The sequence below is a fragment of the Ranitomeya variabilis genome, chromosome 3 (assembly GCF_051348905.1).
Source record: "Ranitomeya variabilis isolate aRanVar5 chromosome 3, aRanVar5.hap1, whole genome shotgun sequence".
Classification (NCBI taxonomy): Eukaryota; Metazoa; Chordata; class Amphibia; order Anura; family Dendrobatidae; genus Ranitomeya; species Ranitomeya variabilis.
In genome coordinates, this window is record NC_135234.1 from 25,448,037 (window position 1) to 25,473,364 (window position 25,328).

General features: G+C 46.0%; 1 protein-coding gene and 1 long non-coding RNA gene across 2 annotated transcripts in view; one reads left to right on the forward strand and one right to left on the reverse strand.

Moving 5' to 3' along the window:
• BCL9 (BCL9 transcription coactivator) overlaps positions 1–25,328 on the forward strand; it is a 176,618-nt gene that overhangs the window by 48,720 nt on the left and 102,570 nt on the right. The window lies entirely within an intron of this gene.
• The window catches only part of LOC143815021 (uncharacterized), a 38,702-nt gene that overhangs the window by 8,110 nt on the left and 5,264 nt on the right, over positions 1–25,328 (reverse strand). Inside the window, exon 2 of the long non-coding RNA XR_013223669.1 lies at positions 20,555–20,636. This is a non-coding gene — a long non-coding RNA (uncharacterized LOC143815021). The remainder of the gene's footprint in view (positions 1–20,554; positions 20,637–25,328) is intronic.

Genomic DNA, 25,328 nt, shown 5'->3' on the forward strand with positions numbered 1-25,328 from the left:
GACCTCAAATTTGCTAAACCTATTTTCATACTACGTTTGTTATTTCATCTTGATTCACCGCCAATACATGTGGGGGGCCTCTGTCTCCTTTCGGGGTATTTCTCTAGAGGTGAGCTAGGACTAATATTTCCCTCTGCTAGCATTATTTAGTCCTCCGGCTGGTGCTGGGCATCTAGAATCAACGTAGGCATGCTACCCGGCCACTGCTAGTTGTGTGTTAGGTTTAGTTCATGGTCAGCTCAGTTCCCATCTTCCAAGAGCTAGTTCCTATATATGCTGATGCTATGTTCTCTTGCCATTGAGAATATGACAGTTTGACCGGCCCACTAAAGGGTTAAAATCCTTGGCTGAGAAAGGAGAGAAATAAGAAGTCTGCTGAGAATTTTTTTTTTTTTTTTTTTTCTCCTTCTAATCTTTGAATGGCTCTGTGTCCACCTGTTTGTAATGGATCTTCAGAGTGTAACTGCAGGTTTGAATAATCTCGCCACGAAGGTACAAAATTTGCAAGACTTTGTTTGTCATGCACCTATATCTGAGCCGAGAATTCCTTTGCCGGAATTTTTCTCGGGGAATAGATCTGGGTTTCAGAATTTTCGAAATAATTGCAAATTATTTTTGTCCCTGAAATTTCGCTCTGCCGGAGACCCTGCACAGCAGGTCAGGATTGTGATTTCCTTGCTCCGGGGCGACCCTCAAGACTGGGCTTTTTCATTGACACCAGGGGATCCTGCGTTGCTCAATGTGGATGCGTTTTTTCTGGCCTTGGGGTTGCTTTATGACGAACCTCATTTGGAGCTTCAGGCAGAAAAAACTTTGATGTCCCTATCTCAGGGGCAAGATGAAGCGGAAATTTACTGTCAAAGATTCCGTAAATGGTCTGTGCTTACTCAGTGGAATGAGTGCGCCCTGGCGGCGACTTTCAGAGAGGGTCTCTCTGATGCCATTAAGGATGTTATGGTGGGGTTCCCTGTGCCTGCGGGTCTGAATGAGTCCATGACAATGGCTATTCAGATCGATAGGCGTTTGCGGGAGCGCAAACCAGTGCACCATCTGGCGGTGTCCACTGAGAAGTCGCCAGAGAGTATGCAGTGTGATAGAATTCTGTCCCGAAGCGAGCGGCAGAATTTTAGACGGAAAAATGGGTTGTGTTTCTATTGTGGTGATTCTACTCATGTTATATCAGCATGCTCTAAGCGCACTAAAAAGCTTGATAAATCTGTTTCCATTTGCACCTTACCGTCTAAGTTTATTCTATCTGTGACCCTGATTTGCTCTTTGTCATCTATTACCACAGACGCCTATGTCGACTCTGGCGCCGCTTTGAGTCTTATGGATTGGTCCTTTGCCAAACGCTGTGGGTATGATTTAGAGCCTTTGGAGACTCTTATTCCTCTGAAGGGGATTGACTCCACCCCATTGGCTAATAATAAACCACAATACTGGACACAAGTAACTATGCGTATTAATCCGGATCACCAGGAGATTATTCGCTTTCTGGTGCTGTATAATCTACATGATGATTTGGTGCTAGGATTGCCTTGGCTGCAATCTCACAACCCAGTCCTCGACTGGAGAGCTATGTCTGTGTTGAGCTGGGGATGTAAGGGGGCTCATGGGGATGTACCTGTGGTTTCCATTTCATCATCTATTCCCTCTGAAATTCCTGAGTTCCTGTCTGACTATCGTGACGTCTTTGAAGAATCCAAGCTTGGTTCATTACCTCCGCACCGAGAGTGCGATTGTGCCATAGATTTAATTCCGGGTAGTAAATACCCAAAGGGTCGTTTATTTAATCTGTCTGTGCCTGAACATGCTGCTATGCGAGAATATATAAAGGAGTCCTTGGAAAAGGGACATATTCGTCCATCGTCATCTCCCTTAGGAGCCGGTTTTTTCCTTGTGTCAAAAAAAGACGGCTCTTTGAGACCATGTATCGATTATCGACTTTTGAATAAAATCACTGTAAAATATCAATACCCATTGCCGTTGCTGACTGATTTGTTTGCTCGCATAAAGGGGGCCAAGTGGTTCTCTAAGATTGACCTTCGTGGGGCGTATAATTTGGTGCGAATCAGGCAGGGGGATGAGTGGAAAACCGCATTTAATACGCCCGAGGGCCACTTTGAGTATTTAGTGATGCCTTTTGGTCTTTCAAATGCTCCGTCAGTTTTCCAGTCCTTTATGCATGATATTTTTCGCGATTATTTGGATAAATTTATGATTGTGTATCTGGATGATATTCTGATTTTTTCGGATGACTGGGACTCTCATGTCCAGCAAGTCAGGAGGGTTTTCCAGGTTTTGCGGTCTGATTCTTTGTGTGTGAAGGGTTCTAAGTGTGTTTTTGGGGTACAGAGGATTTCCTTTTTGGGATATATTTTTTTCTCCCTCTTCCATTGAAATGGATCCTGTCAAGGTTCAAGCTATTTGTGATTGGACGCAGCCCTCTTCTCTTAAGAGTCTTCAGAAATTTTTGGGCTTTGCTAACTTTTATCGTCGATTTATTGCTGGTTTTTCGGATATTGCTAAGCCATTGACCGATTTGACTAAGAAGGGTGCTGATGTTGCTGATTGGTCCCCTGACGCTGTGGAGGCCTTTCGGGAGCTTAAGCGCCGTTTTTCCTCTGCCCCTGTGTTGCGTCAGCCTGATGTTGCTCTACCTTTTCAGGTTGAGGTCGACGCTTCTGAGATCGGAGCTGGGGCAGTGTTGTCGCAGAAAAGTTCTGACTGCTCCGTGATGAGGCCTTGTGCCTTCTTTTCCCGTAAATTTTCGCCCGCTGAGCGGAATTATGATGTTGGGAATCGGGAGCTTTTGGCCATGAAGTGGGCTTTTGAGGAGTGGCGCCATTGGCTTGAGGGGGCCAGACATCAGGTGGTGGTATTGACTGACCACAAAAACTTGATTTATCTTGAGACCGCCAGGCGCCTGAATCCTAGACAGGCGCGCTGGTCATTATTTTTCTCTCGGTTTAATTTTGTGGTGTCATACCTACCGGGTTCTAAGAATGTTAAGGCGGATGCCCTTTCTAGGAGTTTTGAGCCTGACTCGCCTGGTAACTCTGAGCCCACAGGTATCCTTAAGGATGGAGTGGTATTGTCAGCCGTTTCTCCAGATCTGCGGCGGGCCTTGCAGGAGTTTCAGGCGGATAGACCGGATCGTTGCCCACCTGATAAACTGTTTGTTCCTGATGATTGGACCAGTAGAGTCATCTCTGAGATTCATTCTTCTGCGTTGGCAGGTCATCCTGGCATTTTTGGTACCAGGGATTTAGTGGCAAGGTCCTTCTGGTGGCCTTCCCTGTCACGAGATGTGCGAGGCTTTGTGCAGTCTTGTGACGTTTGTGCTCGGGCCAAGCCTTGTTGCTCTCGGGCTAGTGGATTATTGTTGCCCTTGCCTATTCCTAAGAGGCCTTGGACGCACATCTCGATGGATTTTATTTCAGATCTGCCTGTTTCTCAGAAGATGTCTGTCATCTGGGTGGTGTGTGACCGTTTCTCTAAGATGGTCCATTTGGTTCCTCTGCCCAAGTTGCCTTCTTCTTCCGAGTTGGTTCCTCTGTTTTTTCAAAATGTTGTTCGTTTGCATGGTATTCCTGAGAATATCATTTCTGACAGAGGGACCCAATTCGTGTCTAGATTTTGGCGGGCATTCTGTGCTAGGATGGGCATAGATTTGTCTTTTTCGTCCGCTTTCCATCCTCAGACGAATGGCCAGACCGAGCGGACTAATCAGACCCTGGAGACATATCTGAGGTGTTTTGTGTCTGCTGACCAGGATGATTGGGTTGCTTTTTTGCCATTGGCAGAGTTCGCTCTCAATAATCGGGCCAGCTCTGCCACTTTGGTGTCCCCGTTTTTCTGTAATTCGGGGTTTCATCCTCGATTTTCCTCTGGTCAGGTGGAATCTTCGGATTGTCCTGGAGTGGATGCTGTGGTGGAGAGATTGCATCAGATCTGGGGGCAGGTGGTGGACAATTTGAGGTTGTCCCAGGAGAAGACTCAGCTTTTTGCCAACCGCCACCGTCGTGTTGGTCCTCGGCTTTGTGTTGGGGATTTGGTGTGGTTGTCTTCTCGTTTTGTCCCTATGAGGGTCTCTTCTCCTAAGTTTAAGCCTCGGTTCATCGGCCCGTATAAGATATTGGAGATTCTTAACCCTGTTTCCTTCCGTTTGGACCTCCCTGCATCCTTTTCTATTCATAACGTTTTTCATCGGTCATTATTGCGCAGGTATGAGGTACCGGTTGTGCCTTCCGTTGAGCCTCCTGCTCCGGTGTTGGTTGAGGGTGAGTTGGAGTACGTTGTGGAGAAAATCTTAGACTCTCGTGTTTCCAGACGGAGACTCCAGTATCTGGTCAAGTGGAAGGGATACGGCCAGGAGGATAATTCTTGGGTGAATGCATCTGATGTTCATGCCTCTGATCTGGTTCGTGCCTTTCATAGGGCCCATCCTGATCGCCCTGGTGGTTCTGGTGAGGGTTCGGTGCCCCCTCCTTGAGGGGGGGGTACTGTTGTGAATTTGGATTCTGGGCTCCCCCGGTGGCTACTGGTGGAATTGAACTGGTGTTTTCATCTTCTCTGTTCACCTGTTCCCATCAAGATGTGGGAGTCGCTATATAACCTTGCTGCTCTGTTAGTTGCTTGCCGGTCAACAATGTTATCAGAAGCCTCTCTGTGCTTGTTCCTGCTCCTAGACAACTACTAGATAAGTTGGACTTTTGTCCATGTTTGTTTTTGCATTTTTGTTCCAGTTCACAGCTGTAGTTTCATTACTGTGTCTGGAAAGCTCTTGTGAACAGGAATTGCCACTCTGGTGTTATGAGTTAATGCCAGAGTTTTAAAGTAATTTCTGGATGGTGTTTTGATAGGGTTTTCAGCTGACCATGAAAGTGCCCTTTCTGTCTTCTGCTATGTAGTAAGTGGACCTCAAATTTGCTAAACCTATTTTCATACTACGTTTGTTATTTCATCTTGATTCACCGCCAATACATGTGGGGGGCCTCTGTCTCCTTTCGGGGTATTTCTCTAGAGGTGAGCTAGGACTAATATTTCCCTCTGCTAGCATTATTTAGTCCTCCGGCTGGTGCTGGGCATCTAGAATCAACGTAGGCATGCTACCCGGCCACTGCTAGTTGTGTGTTAGGTTTAGTTCATGGTCAGCTCAGTTCCCATCTTCCAAGAGCTAGTTCCTATATATGCTGATGCTATGTTCTCTTGCCATTGAGAATATGACACCTGTCCTAACGGCACCAGACCTACTGCCTCTCCTTTCTTACAGGACCGCTCCTTTCAGCCCGAGCCTTCTGTCTTTTCAACTACTATACATAGTATAGAACATAACATACTTTCAGTTTAAGAGCACTGAGCCATCTCTATATGGCTCCTAGGAGGACTCACCACTAACCCCTACGGGTTCACTTTCTGTCCTCTGGTTGTAACACATTATTAAACACTTTCTTTACAATAGACTAGTTTTCTACATCTAACTTCTTCATGCCTACATTATTACTCTCTTTCAAGTAAGCATCATCATCACTTTCTCTTTTAAGACATTATTGCTATCTCTCAGTCTTAAAGCAATACCATTCTTTAAATGCAACAAGTGGATGTCCCCTTTAAGAAGGGACCAAGTCTTTATGAGGTAGCACGTCTTCTCAAGCTACCAGTCCATACTCAGCAAAGGCTCCAGTGCGGTATCTTCACAAAGAGTCTTTCTTTAAGTAAAACCAGTAGGGAGCACCTTTAAGAAGGTGCAAACTATTTACAAAAAGTTTGTATCATGCACTGTTCATGATTGCGGCAGTTCTTGATAACATAGAAAAGATAGAAAATAACCAAAGAGCAATAGGGATCCCGGGTCAACAAAGGGATCCCTTTAAGAGTTAACCCTGGACGGGTTTAGCAGCAAAACAGTAGAACAGTAACTATTTACATTAGTAAAGCGTTCTGATATTTACTTAAACCAATCAGGGGGCAGCACCGGCGGAGGCAACCCCTTTGGATATTGCCCGCCGCGTGTTACTGCGTAAGGTGGAGCACTGTCCCATCTGGGGGTTTGTGTACCCACTGTCTTCAGTGCTGGAGCAGTAGACACGAGGGTCACCTGAGGAGGCACCTGCGTGGCCACGACTGCGGTTGAGGTCACGACGCGGCAAGTCGTGGTCTTCACGATCGTGCCCGTTGGGGTGACCATGGTGGTCTCAGTGGTGGTCGTGGGCCGACCACAAGGGGGCACCTTAGCTACAGGAGATATCTTCTCCGGCACCTTAGTCGGGGGTTCCATCAGCTTTTTCTTGTGGACATTCAAAGCAAACCATCCCTTCTCCCCAAAGTGCCGGGTGTAGGTGACTTCATCCCCTGGGTGGAGGTCCCGGTCCGGGTGACCCTCCCGCAAGTGAGATTCAACATCCCTTCGATTAACAAACACTTCCGCATACAGGCCCGGTTCTTTGATGAAGCCCCAACCTCCGCGGAGCCTGAAGGTGACGATGGTGCCCTGCCTGCGCGGGGCCTGGTGAGCGGTGGGGTCCTTGCGGGCCCGATCCTTGACTGCCAGATCTTTCTGGTGGTAGGCCTCTAGCCCGGCCTGGTATTCTTTCTGGTTCTCCTCCCATTGCTGCTCTAGCTGGATCTGGTATTCCTCCCAGCTTAGGGCCTGTACCATCTCTCCCTCCTGGGTCTTCACCCCGGGGAACCCCATAAGGTTGGATCCTGGGTTCACCCAGCGGCACACTGTGCGCTCTGCACGGACTTCACACAGCAGAGCAGTGGGTCGAAGTGGGGCCTTCAGGCGGTGTTCCATACCCGTGGGCTCCTCCCATGGCAACAGGCGCTGGAGTCTATGGGCCCCGGGGAGAGGGGGTGCTGCAACGGGGCCTACTAGCAAGCCCTCGGCCGGCGGGACAGGGTCGGCGGACTCACCAGCCGATGCAGGCTCCTCCTCCGCGGCGAATTCCTCTGGCGGTGTCAGCGAGGACCTCGGCAGCAGTATCGGATCCGATGCTGGAAGACTGCTGTCCGGTGCCGCCTGGTGCGGAGCCTGGGCCTTCACATTCAGCTGAAGGAGCTGGTCGAGCAAGCTCTCCATCTTGACCCGCAGGAGTTCGGTGCTGTCCACGGAGAACGGGCTGCTGTGCTCATCCGGGTAGTTGGGGGAGACTTCCACTTCAACCCCACCTTCGGGTTCAGAGCTGCTGGCCATGGCGTCCTCCACGTGGGTCGCTTCCTGGTCTTTTTCCCGCTCTCTCCTTCGTGGGCGGTGTCGTTTTCTCGGTCTCCGCCCTCCATTGAGGATCAGGAGGCGGATCTCCGCTGCTGACGGACACGTCCTCACAGTGCAGAAATATTTAGACTGGGCGGCCATTGTCTTTCGCGCTCTTCAGCTTGTCTACGCCCACTCCACGCCCCTCTTCTTCTCCTGCGCTCTCCTCAGCGCTGTAATGGCGGCGGATTTTGGCGGTAAATGGCGCAGCACAGTCCTTGTAATAAAGTACAATCCAAGCACAATAAATCACAGTTCCAAGGCACACATGACCTGATTCTTCAGGCTTAAGTAGATCCTGTTCGTGACGCCAAAAATGTAGCGCCCCCACTGCCGCAGGGCCGAGGGGTACCCGGTACCGGGCCTCTGAGTCTCTGCTCTGGGGTTGTCACGGTGGCTAGGCCCGGTCCGTGACCCTGCTGAAGGGGCGTACAGTAAATGATAGGTGTGGATGGTGGTGGTGCGGTGCAGTAAATAACGAGGACACCAGGTTGCAGTCTCTTTACCTCTTTACTGAAGATCTCTGGGTTCTCAGTCCGGATTCCGGATAACCAGGCTTCGCAAGTCCGGCCGGTCCAATGGCACCTCCAGAGTTCTCTTAACAGGTGGAAATCTGTGCCTTCCTTCTAGCGCTATGTGTTGCGGTCCTTCCCTGCTGTGCTTACGGAAAGTCCCCACAGCTGTTGTGTCTGTTTCTTAAGTTCCCTCACAACTCGATTAGATGATGTTCTGCTAATCCTCCGTCCCTCCCTGATGTTACGGTTAGGACAGCACCCGTATGACGGGTAGGCTCGGAGCTCTTCCGGGACCCTAGAGTCGCCCCTCTCCACAAGTTGCCCCCCAAGACTGCATAGGTGATTTAGATGAGACAGCCCGCCTTTGACTGACTGTCCTGCCGTTGGTTTAGAGTATTGCTTGAAGCTGAATATTGTAATACTCCCTCGGCGTTCCGGCCGCCGGTTATGCGCCTCAGTAGGATGTTGCCTCGGTCTTAGGCTACTTTCACACTAGCGTCGGGAACAACCCGTCGCTGCGCGTCGGGCCGACGTTCCCGACGCTAGTGTGTTCTCCGCCGCACAACGGGGGCAGCGGATGCATATTTCCCACGCATCCGCTGCCCCATTGTGATGTGCGGGGAAGTGCGGGGAGGTGGGGGCGGAGTTCCGACTGCGCATGCGCGGTCGGAAAAAGCGGACCGTCGGGAGCAAAAAACGTTACATGTAACGTTTTTTTCTCCCGATGGACCGCTACCATACGCCCAAACGCCGCCAAACGCATTCACCGTTTTGAAATGCGTCGCAAATGCGTCGCAAATGCGTCGCTAATGTTACTCTATGACGAAACAACGTATCCAGCAAAAACTTTTGCTGGATGCGGCGTTTCGCAAAAACGACGCATTTGCGACGTATTGCAGTTAACGCTAGTGTGAAACTAGCCTTACAGCACGACTCCTACTGGTATTCTCCTTCTTGCTTTGATCTCGTTTCTCACTCAGCACAATCTATCTCGCTTCCAATCCCTCCTTGGGCACCGCCGCTATGCTGAGCAGGCACGGCCCCGTTACGTTCGCTCAAGTTGCCAAGACTCTGTCAGGATCCCACCCCTGACAGGGACCCTACCGAATCTTCCCCTGCAACACCCTCTGCCACAAGGTGTTGCCTGGTTCCCATCCAGTCGGCTTTCTCTCTAACTTCCTGCCTGACCCCCAGTTTTACCAGTATGTGAGGAGTGGCCTAATGAATAGAACCCTTAGCTCCCCCTGGTGGCCCGACGGTGAAATATATTGGTGTCTGCGACACCTGGTCAGATGAACTCCTTCAGTGCCATCAGACGTACCATGGCTCCCCTTAGTGGCGGAGCCACAGTACTGCAACGACCAGGACTCTGGGGCGCTGCATAACGGTACCCTACTCTATGCTCTGTAGTGGGCATGCTCTGTGCGATGTGCAGTAGTCCCTGTCAGCACAGGAGGAGGAGTGAAGTTATCTTCTTCAGCCTTTCACAACTATAAAGTGAAGAAATGAATAGCTGAGCCGCTCACTACATTCTCACATGGAACTGCTGTGGTCATGCTCAGTGTTATGTGCAGGAATCTCTTGTTCTAGACCCCTGCACAGAGGGGCATGCCTGCTGCATCCTCATCTAGTATTGTTGTGAGCATGCTCTGTATCATGTGCCGTAGTCTCTGTAGAGAGGTAGAAGAGGATCAGAGTTATGTCTTTGACCCTCTGTCAATAGAATAATCATAATATAACTGAGCATGCTCACTACATTCCATGTTCATGGGCAGTAGTTGTGGGCATGCTCAGTGTCATGTGCAGTCGTCTCTGTGCAGGCTGGAGGGGGAGGAGCTGATATTTTTCCTCTTAGCCTTTGCCAATGATGAAGTGGTAACATGCATAGTTGAGCACTCTCTTCACGCCATGAAGAAGGATCATAATTGATTCCAAATTCGGAGCATATCTACACTTTGTGTCTTGTTCGTATTTTTTGTGGATTATTCAGTAAAGCCGCTGATTATTTTCTTCGGCTCTCGGGAGCTGAATGTTTCTTGGAAAATGATAAAGTGGTGAAATGCATGTCATAGCATGCTCACTGCATTCTCTATGGAACTGTTGTGGGCATGCTCTGTAATACGTGCTGTAGTCGCTGTGCAGAGAGGTAGAAGAGAATCTGGGCTACATATCTGCCCCATTGCCAATGACAAGGTCAGAAAATAATTCATCGAGCATGCTTATGACATTATATAGAGCTGATGTGGACATGCTCATGACGTTTTATAGATCTGATGTGGGCATGCTCATGACGTTATATGGATCTGCAGCGCCCCAGAGTCCTGGTCGTTGCAGTACTGGAGCTTCGCCGCTAAGGGGGGCTGTGGTACGTCTGATGGCACTGAAGGAGTTCATCTGACCAGGTATCACAGACACCAATACATTTCACAGTCTGGCCTCCAGGGGGAGCTAAGGGCACTATGTATTAGGCCACTCCTCACAGTCTGGTAAAACTGGGGGTTAGATAGGAAGTTAGATCAGAAAGCTGACTGGGTTGGAACCAGGCAACACCTTGTGGCAGACGGTGTTGTAGGGGGAAGATTCAGAGGGGTCCCTGTCAGGGGTGGGATCCTGACAGAGGCCTAGCAACCAGAGAGAACGTTACGGGACCGCGCCTGCACTTGATCGCGGCGGTACCCTAAGAAAGGATAAGAAGCGAGGTTCATTGTGCTGAGTGAGAAACGGGATCAAAGCAAGAAGGAGAATACCAGTAGGAGTCGTGCTGTAAGACGAAGCAACATCCTACTGAGGCGCGTAGCCGGTGGCCGGAACGCCGAGGAAGTATCAGGCTCCAAGCAATACTTCAAACCTACGGCAGGACAGTCAGCTATAGGCGGGCTGTCTCACGCCAATCACCTATGAAGACATGGGGGGCACACTAGGAGAAGGGCGACACTAGGGTCCAGGAAGAGCTCCGAGCCTACCCGTCATACGGGTGCGTCCTAGCCATATCATCTGGGGGACGAAGAAGAACATCAAAATACAGTTGTGAGGGAACACGAGAAACAGACACAACAGTTGTGGGGGACTATCCCGTAAGCACAGCAGGGGAGGACCACAACACACAAGCGCTAGAAGGTAGGCACAGATTTCCACCTGCAAAGGGAACCCTGGAGGTGCCATCGGACCGGCCGGACTTACGCAGCCCGGTTAACCGTATTCCGGACTGAGGACCCTGAAGCCTTCAGTAAAGAGGTAAAGAGACTGCAACCTGGTGTCCTCGTTATTTACTGCGACCGGCACTGCACCGCACTACCACCACCATCCACACCTATTATTTGGGCGCCCCTCAGCAGGGTCACGGACCGGGTCTAGCCACCGTGACAATCCCAGCGCAGAGACTCAGAGGCCAGGTACCGGGTACCCCTCGGCCCTGCGGCAGTGGGGGCGCTACAGATCTGATGTGGGCATGCTCATGATATTATATGGATCTGATGTGGGCATGCTCATGACGTTATATACTATAGATCTGATGTGGGCATGCTCATGACATTATATGGATCTGATGTGAACATGCTCATGATATTATATGGATCTGATGTGGGCATGCTCATGACATTATATGGATCTGATGTGGACATGCTCATGACATTATATGGATCTGATGTGGACATGCTCATGACATTATATAGATCTGATGTGGGCATGCTCATGGCATTATATGGATCTGATGTGGGCATGCTCATGACGTTATATGGATCTGATGTGGGCATGCTCATGACGTTATATGGATCTGATGTGGGCATGCTCAGTGTCATATATAGTAGTTATTGAGCAGGGAGGAGACAGAGCACAGCTTCCAGATAATAGACTCTAATAATCTAAACTAGTATAGTAGTAGTAGCCTGATCTTTCAGAAATGGTGTCGTTGGCCGGATTACGAGAAGCTGCCTGTCGGTGCCTGCCTCGTCTTCCTCTTCCTTTCTCCTGTTGGAGCCAGCATTGATCAGCTGTGCTCCGGCTACGTCAGCGGATTTCATTAAAGCGTCCAGTGTTTGGTCACGTGCTCGTCTTGTTGATACATGAAGCACAAATCTGTTTTCCATTCCCTGAGAGACAGTAGAGCGGCAGACACCAGCTCACATGCACTCACAAGACACTGCGCAGTATATTATTAGCTAGCTGGGTGACAACCAGGACTGCAGCTGTTATAGTTCACACCCAAGTTGTCAGACAGTATTCCTGAATTTCTAATTCTCTCTTCTGGGCCTATTTCACATTAGAGGAAATTAGAAGCCTGCACTCGAATGTAACAGCCATTTGTTTGTTTTTATTGTAGTACTGCTTGTGGCCTGCAGGTGGAGCCAGTATACCCCTTATTTTCCCTACCAGTTGTGTGCACTACTCTAGGTCAGGATGCTTCATGACGTCGCTGCATGGTTCCCACCCTCGTAGTTATGTTATACCTCGTGCTGGAGATGTAGGATACAGCAATTATTATTATTTTTTTTTTCTAATTTATTGGTCACACCCCAATCCCCACCCCACTTCTTTTTTTTTTTTGCATTGTTTCTTTAAGTTCTATGTTGATATAAATTGGGTTGGAATTGGGAGACATTTTGTAAAATTGGTGCTATCCCAATTTTTTTTTTGTGCCGTAGACCCACCCACGATGATAGCAGTCGGCGCCTGTTTACAAGATGTAACACTAAGCTCCGCCTCCTCCGCTGGGCTAGACCCACCCACAATAATAGCAGCCAACGCCTGTTTACAAGGTGTAACTTTAAGCCTCACCTCTGCTGGGCTCCAGAGGAGGGAGAAAATGACCTTGTGATAGATCGTCTCAATTTCTATGACTGTCAATTGCAAAAGGCTCAAAAGTACATAATTTATTTATTTCTTTATTTGTTCCTTGGTCGAGTATCCCTTTAAGATTGGGATCCAGGGAGACAATCAGTGCATGTCAGATCTTATTCTATCAGTTTTTCTGATACGTTGCTCCAAAACCCCATACATAGACATATAGTGAAATGATTAATGCTTCGTTACCCACAGCCACCACTAGAGGGAGCTCAGGAGATCACAGTTTACTGCTCATGCATTCACCTCTATAATAACACTGTATGCAGTGAGCTCCCTCTAGTGGCCGCAGCCAGGATCTTTCACCTTTTTAAAGGGGTTGTCCAAATTTGTACCAAAATTTAGCCTATGTAGTCAGCGCTATACTTGGTATCTTAGGACAATAAAATGAGCAGTTCCATTTTGATGGAATCACTGGGAGAAACGAGCAGTGAGACACCACAAGTTATCTACTATCCTTTAGATAGATAATAACTTTACTGTGATCGGACTATCCCTTTAATTCCGTTAAGTTGCCGCCCCGGCAGACTGATGACATAAATCAAAATAACTGATTTGAAAAAAAAATAAAATAAAAAAAGGGGGAGTTGCCCTTTAAATTAACCCTGCACAACCGGTTTTTGCAACTGCCGTCACGCTCAATGCTAATGCCCTCCTTTTTTTTTTTATCTAGGTGAGCGTCTCTTAGGTTGGCACATTGGGCAGAGCGGTGAACCCGCTGACTTCTCCCTGACCCCAGGATTAGCTCGCCCAGAATGAGACGCACAAAGCAGATCTGCTACAACATGACCTAGATTAGTACTTGTGAAACCTGTCCTCTGGGACTGTCACTCACACCACAGCTCCCAGAAAACAAATGAATTTGCCATCAAATCCTTTTCATATGTAAATGTTACGCCTGCTCCTCCGCCTTGTGTCCGAGGCATCTCGCCCGGGTATGGGGGGGGCTGCACGACTGGAGGGGGCTGGATCCAGTATTTGTGATCTCAGCTGCCTGTTATCAGCCGTCCCTATACTGACTACGGAAATAAAAACATTGGGTGGGTGTGTATGGAGGGGGCTCATCGGTAATCCTTACAATTCGATATATACTGAAATATTGCAGTGATCAAACTAAAAAGAAAAGAAAAACTGTGATTTAAAAAAGTTTTAAAAAATATAAAATAAAGTGTAAACGGAGTCTATCAGCTCAAATTACTGTACAAACTAAGCACACAGCCTTGTAGGGGACAGAAATTGCACCTTTAATGGTCTCCGTTTGCAGAAACTGAAGTTTTAATCAGAAATAGTCAGCTTGGCGCTCCCTGGGGGCGGTGCTGGATTTACATATCCCCGCCTCCCTCCCTGGTGATTGGCAGAGCTGGCTTGCCTGGAATGAGCACTGTCTGCACAAAAAGCTCAGGCAAGCCAGCACTGGTGAGGGAGGCGGGGTTATACAAAACCAGTGAATGGAATGATACGCTGAGTCGCTTTGCCCCGCCCATGAGGAGCCAAGCACCCTAATTAGCATATCTGATTAAACTTCAGTTTCTACAGAACAGAGACAGGGATTAGACCTCTAGAGGTGTAATTTTTAAAGGGCTATATCCCCTAAAAGGTTGTGATCTTAGTTTATAAGGTCAGTTTGGCATAACTGAAATAGTTTCATAGTTTTAAAAACTTTTTTATTATTTCTATTATTTGCTATTATTACAATTTTTTTTTTTAAGTCCTCCCCTTAGGGGTTTTGAAATTAAGACTGTCCTTGAAAAATAATCATATTAGGCACCGCCGTATAAACAAACGTCCGGTCTATGAAAATCTAAAATTATTTGAATGTCGTAAAGAAACAAATTGCTGTTTTTGGTTCTCCCACATTTGCCAAAAATGAGATAAAAAGTCATTGAAACATCGACTTTACCTTCACGTGATACCAGTGAAAGCTACAACTCGCTGCATGAGAAAATAAGACCCCACCAAGTTTGGGGTCATGGTAACGGTACTGACCTGGAGAGCCTGAATGGCGTAAAAACGAACCGCAAAAAAAACAATGGCAGAAGTACGTTGTAATGACGGAAAAATAATAAAGTTATGATTCTCGGAAGAAGGAGGCGAAAAAAAATAAGAAAATTGGCCTCTCGGGAAGGTTAAAAGAGAACTTCATCATGTCTGCTGAGATATGAATTCCAAATTATGGAAACCCCTCAAAATTTTTTTGTATTCCGCGTGAACCCAAGAACGGTCGTCCTCGGGTTGTAAAGGTTGTGGCCCAAATGCAACATTTCTATCAACTATCACCGGTTGTTAATAATATTGCTCTTCTCATATGGGCCCCCCTAAGAGCCACCTACACCCTCTATAGTGACACCCCTGCGTGTAGTCACTCGTGATGTTTCGTTTTTGAGTGCACCTCCGGCTCTGACCGGGGGCTGGAACCTTACATCCCCCAATGCCACATTTGGGGTCCAAGTCTATGTTAAGGCTCCTACTTTAATGATGGGGCAGAGGTATTTACTCAACATGTCCTCCTTGCAGTTTTATTTGGACACTGTATCGCACCATTATTTGGGAACCATATATCGTAAATGTGGGGAGTAGTTCCGAATTTGCTGGGACTTTTTCCATTTTTCCGTTGTACTGAGCCAAAAAGGGGCAAAATTTAAGCAACCTCCCTTAAAAATTAGTTGTTTTTTTGGCAGGATTTGGGTTCGGGACTAACGTATAGTAACTAGGCATCCAACCTGGCATAATAAAGCAAAGTATATATCAACTGTCCTGAATTTGCTGAGACTTTTCCCAAAACTGTTCTTGCTAATTGACGACGTACCGGAACAAAAATGTCCGTTTTTGGTAGGATTTGGGGTCGGGACTAACGTATAGTAACTGGTCATCCAACCTGGCATAATAAAGGCAAATAAACTATCCCGAACTTGCTGGGACTTTTTTAATTTTTCCGGAAACAGTCCTTGCAAATGGATGGCGTACTGAGCCAAAAAAAGAGGCAGAATTTATGTAAATCCTCCCCAAAAATGGTAGCTTTCGGAAAGATTTGGGGGTCGGGACTAATGTGTAGTAACTGGGCATCCAACCTGGCAGAATAAAGACAAATCAACTGTTCCCAATTCGCTGAGACTTTTTCTGATTTTCTTTGAAAATTTATGTAGTGCCGGGACAAAAACAGTGTAAAATTTATGCAAACCCCCTCAAAAATTGTTAGTTTTTTTGGTTTTTTTGCAGGATTTGGGGGTCAGGACTAACGTGTAGTAACTGGGCATCCAAACCTGGCGTAATAAAGCCAAATATAAATCAACTGTCCTGAATTAACTGAGACTTTTCCTTTTTTCCGGAAACAGTTCTTGCAAATTGACGGTGTACCGAGCCAAAAATTGGAGGAAAGAATGGCCCATTTACTGTAGCATTTGGGGTCGGGACTATCGTATAGTAACTGGGCATCAAACCTGGCGTAATAAAACCGAATAAATCAACTATTCCCAATTCGCTGAGACTTTTTCCAATTTATGGAAACAGTCCCTGCAAATTTGTGGAGTACCGGGCCAAAAAAAGGTGCAAGATTTATGCAAACCCACTCAAATTTTTTTATTTTTTTGTAGGATTTGGGGTCGGGACTAGTAATTGTGCATCCAACCTGGCATAATAAAGCCAAATATAAATCAACAGTCCTGAATTAACTGAGACTTTTCAGTTTTTCCGGAAACAGTTCTTGCAAATTGACGGCGTACCGGGCCAAAAATTGGAGAAAAAAATGTCCTCCTCCAAAATGGCCATTTTCATTAGGATCTGGGGTCGAGACCAACGTGTAGTAACTGGGCATCCCACCTGGCGTAATAAAGCCTAAACTGTTCTCAAATTGCTGAGACTTTTTCCGATTTATGGAAACTATTTATGGTCCTTGAAAATTGACGGCGTACCGGGACGAAAAAAGTAATAAGATGAGTATTTTCAGTAGTATTTGGGGTCGGGAGTTGGGACTAAAGTGTAGTCATTTTTTCTTTTTTCCCCCCCAAAAAAGTATAGACCTTTTTTAATATAATAAATTTGGTAGCCCGGACCGGAGTGTCTTCCCGTTCCGCCCCGGACTCGCCGCGTAATGGCTTCGTTTGATCTCTGCTCTTGGAGCCAGTTAGACAGATTACAGCCAAACCAGGTTAACCTTGTCAGTCTCAGCAGGACGGCTGAACCTTAAGAGGCGCTTGAATGCGGCGCGCTGCCGCTAGTGAAACAGACCCCGGGAATGAAAAAGCCATCTGCAGCTTGTGCGACAAAGGGACTCTCAGAGCGCGATCCAAAGCAAACAGCTCAGCGGCGGCTGACTCCGACCACTGTTCCCGCTGCTGCCACTACATCTTGGCTCAATGTGCCACTTCATAAACGAGGCATTTAGCCGGGCGGCGGAGGCAAGCCGGTGACTGATAGAAGAGGGCAGTCCAGGAGATTCAGGATTGAGAGCAGATGAGGGGTGGTCGGGGGGGCTGGTGGCGGGGAGGGGGATACGTTCGACTGTGGCATTTAACCCACGATGAAGCTACGGGGATTATTCCTCGCTCTATGTGGAAAATGTGATCTACGTATCGGAAGCAGCCAGATTAAATCCAGACAAATCTCTTGGCAGCGAGCCGACGGCACACATCTCGCTGCCTGCACTTGTGAAAACGCCTCTGGAAACAGTGTTATTACTAGAGTCAAATTCCTGTAATCCGGATTGGGTCAGACCAGATTATCAGATGTTCTGTATTGTCTGATTCGAAATAAAATAATAAAAAAACTATTTATTTTTTTTTACCATTCAACATTTTCAGTTTTAATTGGCACTATATGGCGGTATTATTCGTGAACCGAATTGCTACTATGTGTTGCTGCATGATTTGGAGGCTTTTTGTGCTTTACCATCGGTTGTATATGACATTTATTAAATTTGCACTCTATGGCGGCATTATTTATGAACCGAATTGCTGTACTATGTGGGCACCGCACGGCAGTATTGTGCTGCTGCATAATTTGGAGGCTTTTTCCGCTTTACCATCGGTTGTATATGACATTTATTAAATTTTCACTATATGGCGGAATTATTTATGAACCTAATTGCAGTACGATGTGGACACCACACGGCAGTATTGTGCTGCTGCATAATTTTGGGACTTTTTGTGCTTTACCATCGGTTGTATACGACATTTATTAAATTTGCACTATATGGCGGTATTATTTATGAACCGAATTGCAGTACTCTGTGGGCACCGTACAGCAGTATTGTGTTGGCTGTTTAAGCAAGTATTATTTGTTTGCTGTACAATTTAGGGGCTACTTTTTGCATTATCTTATCGGTTGTACATGACATTATTGGTGTTATTATTGACACCATATGGCGGTATTAATTAATTGTGAACTGAATGCAAGACTTTTGGTGGCTGTTGAAGAGAGTATTATTTATTACAATTTTTAGGCACAGTATCACGTCAGTTGTATATGACATTATTGAATTTGCACCATATGGCGGTATTAGACGAAAGTAATGACAAATAAGTAGTGTATCTTTTAAAAAAATTGCATAATTTAAAATGACATTCAGCACTTTGTTCTATAGAAGCCACAAAAATTATGTTAGAATCCTGTTCGTTGTACAGTACAGACCAAAAGTTTGGACACACCTTCTCATTTAAAGAGTTTTCTGTATTTTCATGACTATGAAAATTGTACATTCACACTGAAGTCATCAAAACTATGAAATAACACATGTGGAATTATATACTTAACAAAAAAAGTGTGAAACTGAAATTATGTCGTATATTCTAGGTTTTTCAAAGCAGCCACCTTTTGCTTTGATGACTGTGATTTTATATACAGTACTAGATGGTTGCCCGATTCTAACGCATCGGGTATTCTAGAATATGCATGTCCACATAGTATATTGCCCAGCCACGTAGCATATTGCCCAGCCACGTAGTATATTGCCCAGCTATGTAGTATTTTGCCCAGCCACGTATGTCACAGGATAAAAAATAAACATATACTCACCTTCCGAGGGCCCCTTGTAGTTCTGTCACCTCCTTCTCACGCAGGACCTGTGATGACGTCGCGGTCACATGACCGTGACGTCATGGCAGGTCCTTCTCTCAGACCATCCTTGCCACCGGAGCGTTGCGAGTAGCCGGAAAGGTGAGTATATAATGATTTTTTATTTTTTTAATTATTTTTAACATTAGATGTTTTTACTATTGACGCTGCATAGGCAGCATCAATAGTAAAAACTTGGTCACACAGGGTTAATAGCGGCAGTAACGGAGTGAGTTACCCACGGCATAACGCGGTCCGTTACCGCTGGCATTAACCCTGTGTGAGCGGTGACTGCGGAGAGTATGGAGCGGACGCCGGGCACTGACTGCTGGGGAGTAGGGAGGGACTAATTGGACTGTGGCCGTCGCTGATTGGTCGCGGCAGCCATGACAGGCAGCTAGCGAGACCAATCAGCGACGCGGAATTCCATGACAGACCGAGGCCGCGACCAATGAATATTCGTGACAGACAGACAGACCAGACGGAAGTGACCCTTAGACAATTATATAGTAGATATATAGTATCATCTTGGTCGTTTAAGGCATTATTATATTTGCACTATATGGCGGTATTATGTGAAATAATTAGTGTATCTTAAAAAAAAATGCCGTAGTCCGTCACTTTCTTCCATATAAACCAGGTCCTATATGATAGTATTGACTTTGCGCTATATGGCGGTGTATGCAGTATTATATGGGCACCTTGCAGTTGACTGGTTAAAAGTTTATTTGGTTGCTGCATAGTTTAGGGGCTCTTTTGTGCATTACTGTATCAGTTGTATATGACATTATTGGATTTGCATTATATGGTGGTATTATTTGGCCTACATGATGAAACATATTTAGTGTGTCTTAATAAAATGCCATAATTTAGCAGTTTGTTCCATAAAAGCCAACAAAAATATTTTAGTATCATTTTAGTTCATATATAACATTAATAATCTTTCACTATATGGCGGTATTATTTGGGCTAACATTCTAAAAAATAATTTGGTTTCATGTCGGTCATATGTAATATTATTGATTTTGCGCTATATGGCGGTGATATTTGTAACTGGAACTGCAGCATGATGTGGGTGTCCTACGGCAGTATTATGTTGGCTGCTTAAGATGGTATTATTTAATTTTGGGGCTCTTTTGTGCATTATCATACTTGTATTATTTGTGCTAAAGTGATGAAAAATCATTTATTGCATGATGCATAATTTTTGGTCACCGTTTTGCATTATCATGTTGGTTGTATATTGGATTTGCATCATACAGCAGAATTATTTGTCCTTAAATGATGAAATATAATTTACTGTATCTTTAAAAAAAAAAAAACAATACTTCAATGCACTTTGTTCCATAAAACCTGGAAATATAATTTCGGATCATGTCGGTTGTAAATGACATGATTGACTTTGTACTATATGGCAGTATTATTTGTAAACTGAATTGCAGTATTATGTGGGCACCCCATGATAGTATTTTATTGGCTGTTTAAGACAGTATTATTTAGTAGCTGCATAATTTTTGGCCACTTTTGTGAATTATCATGTCGGTTGTATGTGACATTAATGGTTTTGCGCTATGTGGTGGTATTATTTGGGCTAAAATTATGAAAAAGTGACCAAAGTTTGCTGGTGTAAGGGCCCAACTTCCTTAAGATATATGACCAATATATTGCTGTGCTGGGTACCACCATAGTGTTTTGAGGGGATATAACTAGCAGACCCCCTTCTGTCTGTGACATCCATATATCGTATTGGGTTAAGGTCAGTAGACAACTAACATTTTATGTCCAAGAAGTCATTCCATGTTCTCTCCGTGTTAATGCCGTGCCGGCATTTGTTCCTGGTCATCATGGCTCCTCCATATGGGCAATGTTCTTCCTTCCATACGTTTTTACTTACGTCATGAAGATCAGCTTTCGAGGCCGAGCGGAGCTTCTGCCTCCCCTAGCTGTTCGCTCTCAGTTGATGACTACGCCAACACCTGTTGAGAAAGTGGAAAGATGTGACTGATGACTTTACTGTTCCTACTCCTGATTTTGAATGTATTGATGCATTTTTTTAAAAATTTTTGAGGGGTAGTTTTTTGTTGTGTGTTTTTTTTTCATTTTTGGGGGGATACAAACGCTGACAGGCTGCCATTTTGCTGAATTCTTTTGATGGTCGGAAAGGAGTTAAAAAAATAATAAACAGTTATACTCGCCTACTCCTAAGGCCGCCCATCACCTCTCCTGCCGCCGCAGGTACTGGCCTAATTTTTCATTCTTCACTTCGGATTTTCTGGCCTCCAGTCTTTAGATCTTCCAGCCTTTGCATCTTAGTCAGTGCCACACGAGGCCTAAAAGACTGGAAGCCGGAAGATCCTCCAAACCGAAGAGCAAAAGATCGGGCCAGTACCTGCGGAGGCAACAGGTAAGGGGCGAACCTAAGAATATAATCTTTTTTTTTTTAAATTGTGGGGGTGGATACAAACACTGACCGGCTGCCATTTTGCTGAATTCTTTTGACGGTCGGAAAGGAGTTAAAAAAATAATAAACAGTTATACTCGCTTATTCCTAAGGCCGCCCATCACCTCTCCTGCCGCCGCAGGTACTGGCCTAATTTTTCAATCTTCACTTCAAATTTTCTGGCCTTCAATCATTAGATCTTACAGTCTTTGCATCTTAGTCAGTGCCACATGAGGCCTAAAAGACTGGATGCTGGAAGATCCTCCAAACTGAAGAGAAAAAGATCGGGCCAGTACCTGCGGAGGCAACAGGCAAGGGGAGAACCTAAGAATATATAATTTTTTTTTTCATTTTTTACCTCTTTTTTGACCCCCTGGTTATTATTCGTTGGAGTCTTGAGAGGCCTCAGAGTATAATAAATGTCTTTTTGGCGCACTTTTCTTTTATGGTGAATCAATTCAATCCAAATTTTTCATATTTCGTTCATCTCTATTGCTAACAGTGTGCTAGAGCAGTCCCTCAAATTAGACCGTAAAAAGGACAGGGTTGGCAAAACCATACCCCTAAAGTGGACCCTTTTTTTATTTTTCTAGGGGCGGGGCCTAATGGTCCTGAATTTTGCCCTATTCATATTGGTCATTGAATGCACCCTCTGTGTAATTGGGAGATTTTTCACGGTAAGATGATCCTCGAATGGCACTTAGTAAAGTTTCTTCATTTTATTTTTAGATGCATCGATAGCTGCAAATGTAAAACATCGATTAAGGTTGATTGAAAGCTTATGGGAAAAGTTAAGTATGAAACGCGTCTATACGTCAATTAGGTCCTGACATGAGAATCCATAGGCATAATAATCTATAGTCTGCTGACCGAGAGCACGTCAGTCAGGCACCATCTAGGGGGGCATTGTGAAATCACGTATATAACACTGAGGACCCCATGTCAGGCTACACTTTATTAAGTTGATGGACAATTTGTCAAGAAACTTAAAGGGGACCTGTCACTTGGTCAAATGTAGTCAGTTTTTGCTTTTCTTTTATTCCTACTGTCCTCCTGAGTGTTCTACTTTTCCTTTTTTTTAATCCCCCATTTGGCTCCAGAGATATGAGCCTTTTTATTTAGTGCTTGGGGGCGTGTCTTTAGGCTGTTTAGCATAATTGCAGTGTGAGCTCCGCCCCCTTGGGGAATGACCATGAAAACACAGGCGTAACAATCAGAGGGTGCAACCATGACCGTGGAGGAAGGGGGTTTGCCGACGTCAACTACTTTTCCAGCTTGTGCGTTATCAGAATGCAACAGTTGAAAAGTATTGCAGCCTGAAGAGACAGCAGCTCCCTGCACCGCGATAGCTCCCTGCACCATAATAGCTCCCTGCACCATAATAGTTCCCTGCACCGTAATAGTTCCCTGCACCGTAATAGTTCCCTGCACCGTAATAGCTCCCTGCACCATAATAGCTCCCTGCACCGCAATAGCTCCCTGCACCGCAATAGCTCCCTGCACCGCAATAGCTCCCTGCACCTCGATAGCTCCCTGCACCGTGACAGCTCCCTGTACCGCAATAGCTCCCTGTACCGCAATAGCTCCCTGCACCGCGATAGCTCCCTGCACCGCGATAGTTTCCTGCACCATAATAGCTCCCTGCACCGTAACAGTTCCCTGCACCATAATAACTCCCTGCACCATAATAGCTCCCTGCACCGCAATAGCTCCCTGCACCGCAATAGCTCCCTGCACCACAATAGCTCCCTGCACCGCAATAGCTCCCTGCACTGCAATAGCTCCCTGCACCGTGATAGCTCCCTGCACCGCGCTAGCTCCCTGCACCGCAATAGCTCCCTGTACCACAATAGCTCCCTGTACCGCAATAGCTCCCTGCACCGCGATAGCTCCCTGCACCGCGATAGTTCCCTGCACCATAATAGCTCCCTGCACCGTAACAGTTCCCTGCACAATAATAACTCCCTGCACCATAATAGCTCCCTGCACCGCAATAGCTCCCTGCACCGCAATAGCTCCCTGCACCGCAATAGCTCCCTGCACTGCAATAGCTCCCTGCACCGTGATAGCTCCCTGCACTGCAATAGCTCCCTGCACTGCAATAGCTCCCTGCACCGCGATAGTTCCTTGCACCACGATAGCTCCCTGCACCGCCATAGCTCCCTGCACCACGATAGCTCCCTGCACCGTAATAGCTCCCTGCACCGTAATAGCTCCCTGCACCGCGATAGCTCCCTACACTGTGATAGCTCCTTGCACTGCGATAGCTCGCTGCACGGCGATAGCAAGACAATAACCCAAAACATACAGCCTAGGCAACAAAGGAGTGGCTCAAAAAGAAGCACATTAAGGTCATGGAGTGGCCTAGCCAGTCTCCAGACCTTAATCCCATTGAAAACTTATGGAGGGACTGTTGTGCTTGCCAACATATAAAGTCTTGTTTGCCAGAGGCATCAATTCTTATTTCTCTCTGCAAAATGCAAATAAATTTATATAATTTATACAATTATTATTATTATTATTTATTGTTATAGCGCCATTTATTCCATGGCGCTTTACAAGTGAGGAGGGGTATACATAATAAAAACAATATACAAATACAATGTGATTTTCTGGATTTTATTTTTGATATTCTATCTTTCAATGTTAAAATTAACCTACCCTTACAATTATAGACTGTTCATGTCTTTGTCAGCGGCCAAACTTATAAAATCAGAAAGGGATCCAATACTTATTTCCCCCACTGTATAATCATTCTGGATTTTGTTCAGTAACAGGATGGAGATTATATTCGGTCACTATGTGGTGGTATTTGTTCCTTGTATGTGTTTATTATCTGGTCACTATGTGGTGGTAATACGTGGACTGGTCCTGGTGTGGCGGTTTTTGTATGTGGTATTATCAGTATATTAATCTTGGAATAGTGGGTTTTGTTCAGTACCAGGTGGTTATGCTCAGACACTGACATGATAATACATGGTCATGGTGTGGGGGTATTTATCCCCTTTCTGTGGTTTATTGGTGTATTCGTTTTAGTATATCAGACTTGTTCAGTAACAATATGGTGAATTTGTTATTTAACTGTATGATTCCTATGTAGACGTCCATCTGACCAACATGCTGGTGGGGGCCCAGGTGTGAATTTTGAGGCAGGGCCCATAGGACTCTGTTTACGCCTTTGCTGGAATTGAATGGAGGATTCTTAAACAACCAATAAACATAATACTTATGGAAGCGGCGGGAATGAATTGAGAGTAAAAATTGGCCATTTTTGACCTAGCGACAGGACACTGATTCGGCGAGCACCTTTGCCCTGAACTCCCAATTTTTCAGTCTGATTCCTGCCAGTTGGCGCCTCTTTTTTAGGTTATTAACCTTCGGCTTGCTTCCATTGAACTGTTGAGGCGGTAGATAAAGTGGCGGTAATCGTACGGAGACCCGACTCTCAGCGCGGGGGATTGCGAGCAGCTCATTCAATGAGAACATTAAGACCGAAAGATCCATGTAAACACTTTCGAGACGGTGAATGAGATTTTCCCAGCCGAGCCGATCGCTATCTATATTCCCCAGCAAAGACTCGATGGATCAGTCAGACAAAGTGGAGGGAAAAAAACAAACCCCTCTCTGAAAATGAACTAGAAGCCATTTTTATTTGTCGGTATAAATGAGATCGTTTAGCTTAATGAGTTCCCAGCTTAATTAGCAGTAATTATCCCAACATGGGAGTAATATCAGGGCAGGGATTGCGGAGTCCTATATTTAGATAGATCTCTAATTGTCGTTACAGTTTTGTAATTACTCCATGTTTACAAGCCTCAGCCTCAACAAGCGTTTGTTTTACGTCTGATTAAACAGGGAGCCCGACAGCCTGGAGCAGGGCGTGATTTGTAACCGAAGAAGCGTGATTGCTTCCATATCCTCCTGGAGAGTGTTTGCACACAGTGGCAGGCGCTGCGTCCGTACACAGGAGCGCAACCAGTAGTTACAGCCATTACCCGAACCGCGTCGCCAGCCCCGGGGACGGTGTCAACTCATTTCACACTGAGCATTACGCTCAACACTAAAAACACCATCACAATTAGCACCCTATTAACGAACGGCGCACAGCAGCCATAAACTACAAGACTGCGGCGACCAGGCCCGACACTACAGCAAGGGGATTATTACCATGACCGACAAAATATCAGGCCCTGATACACCCTCATTTTACTACTATAATATGTATTCC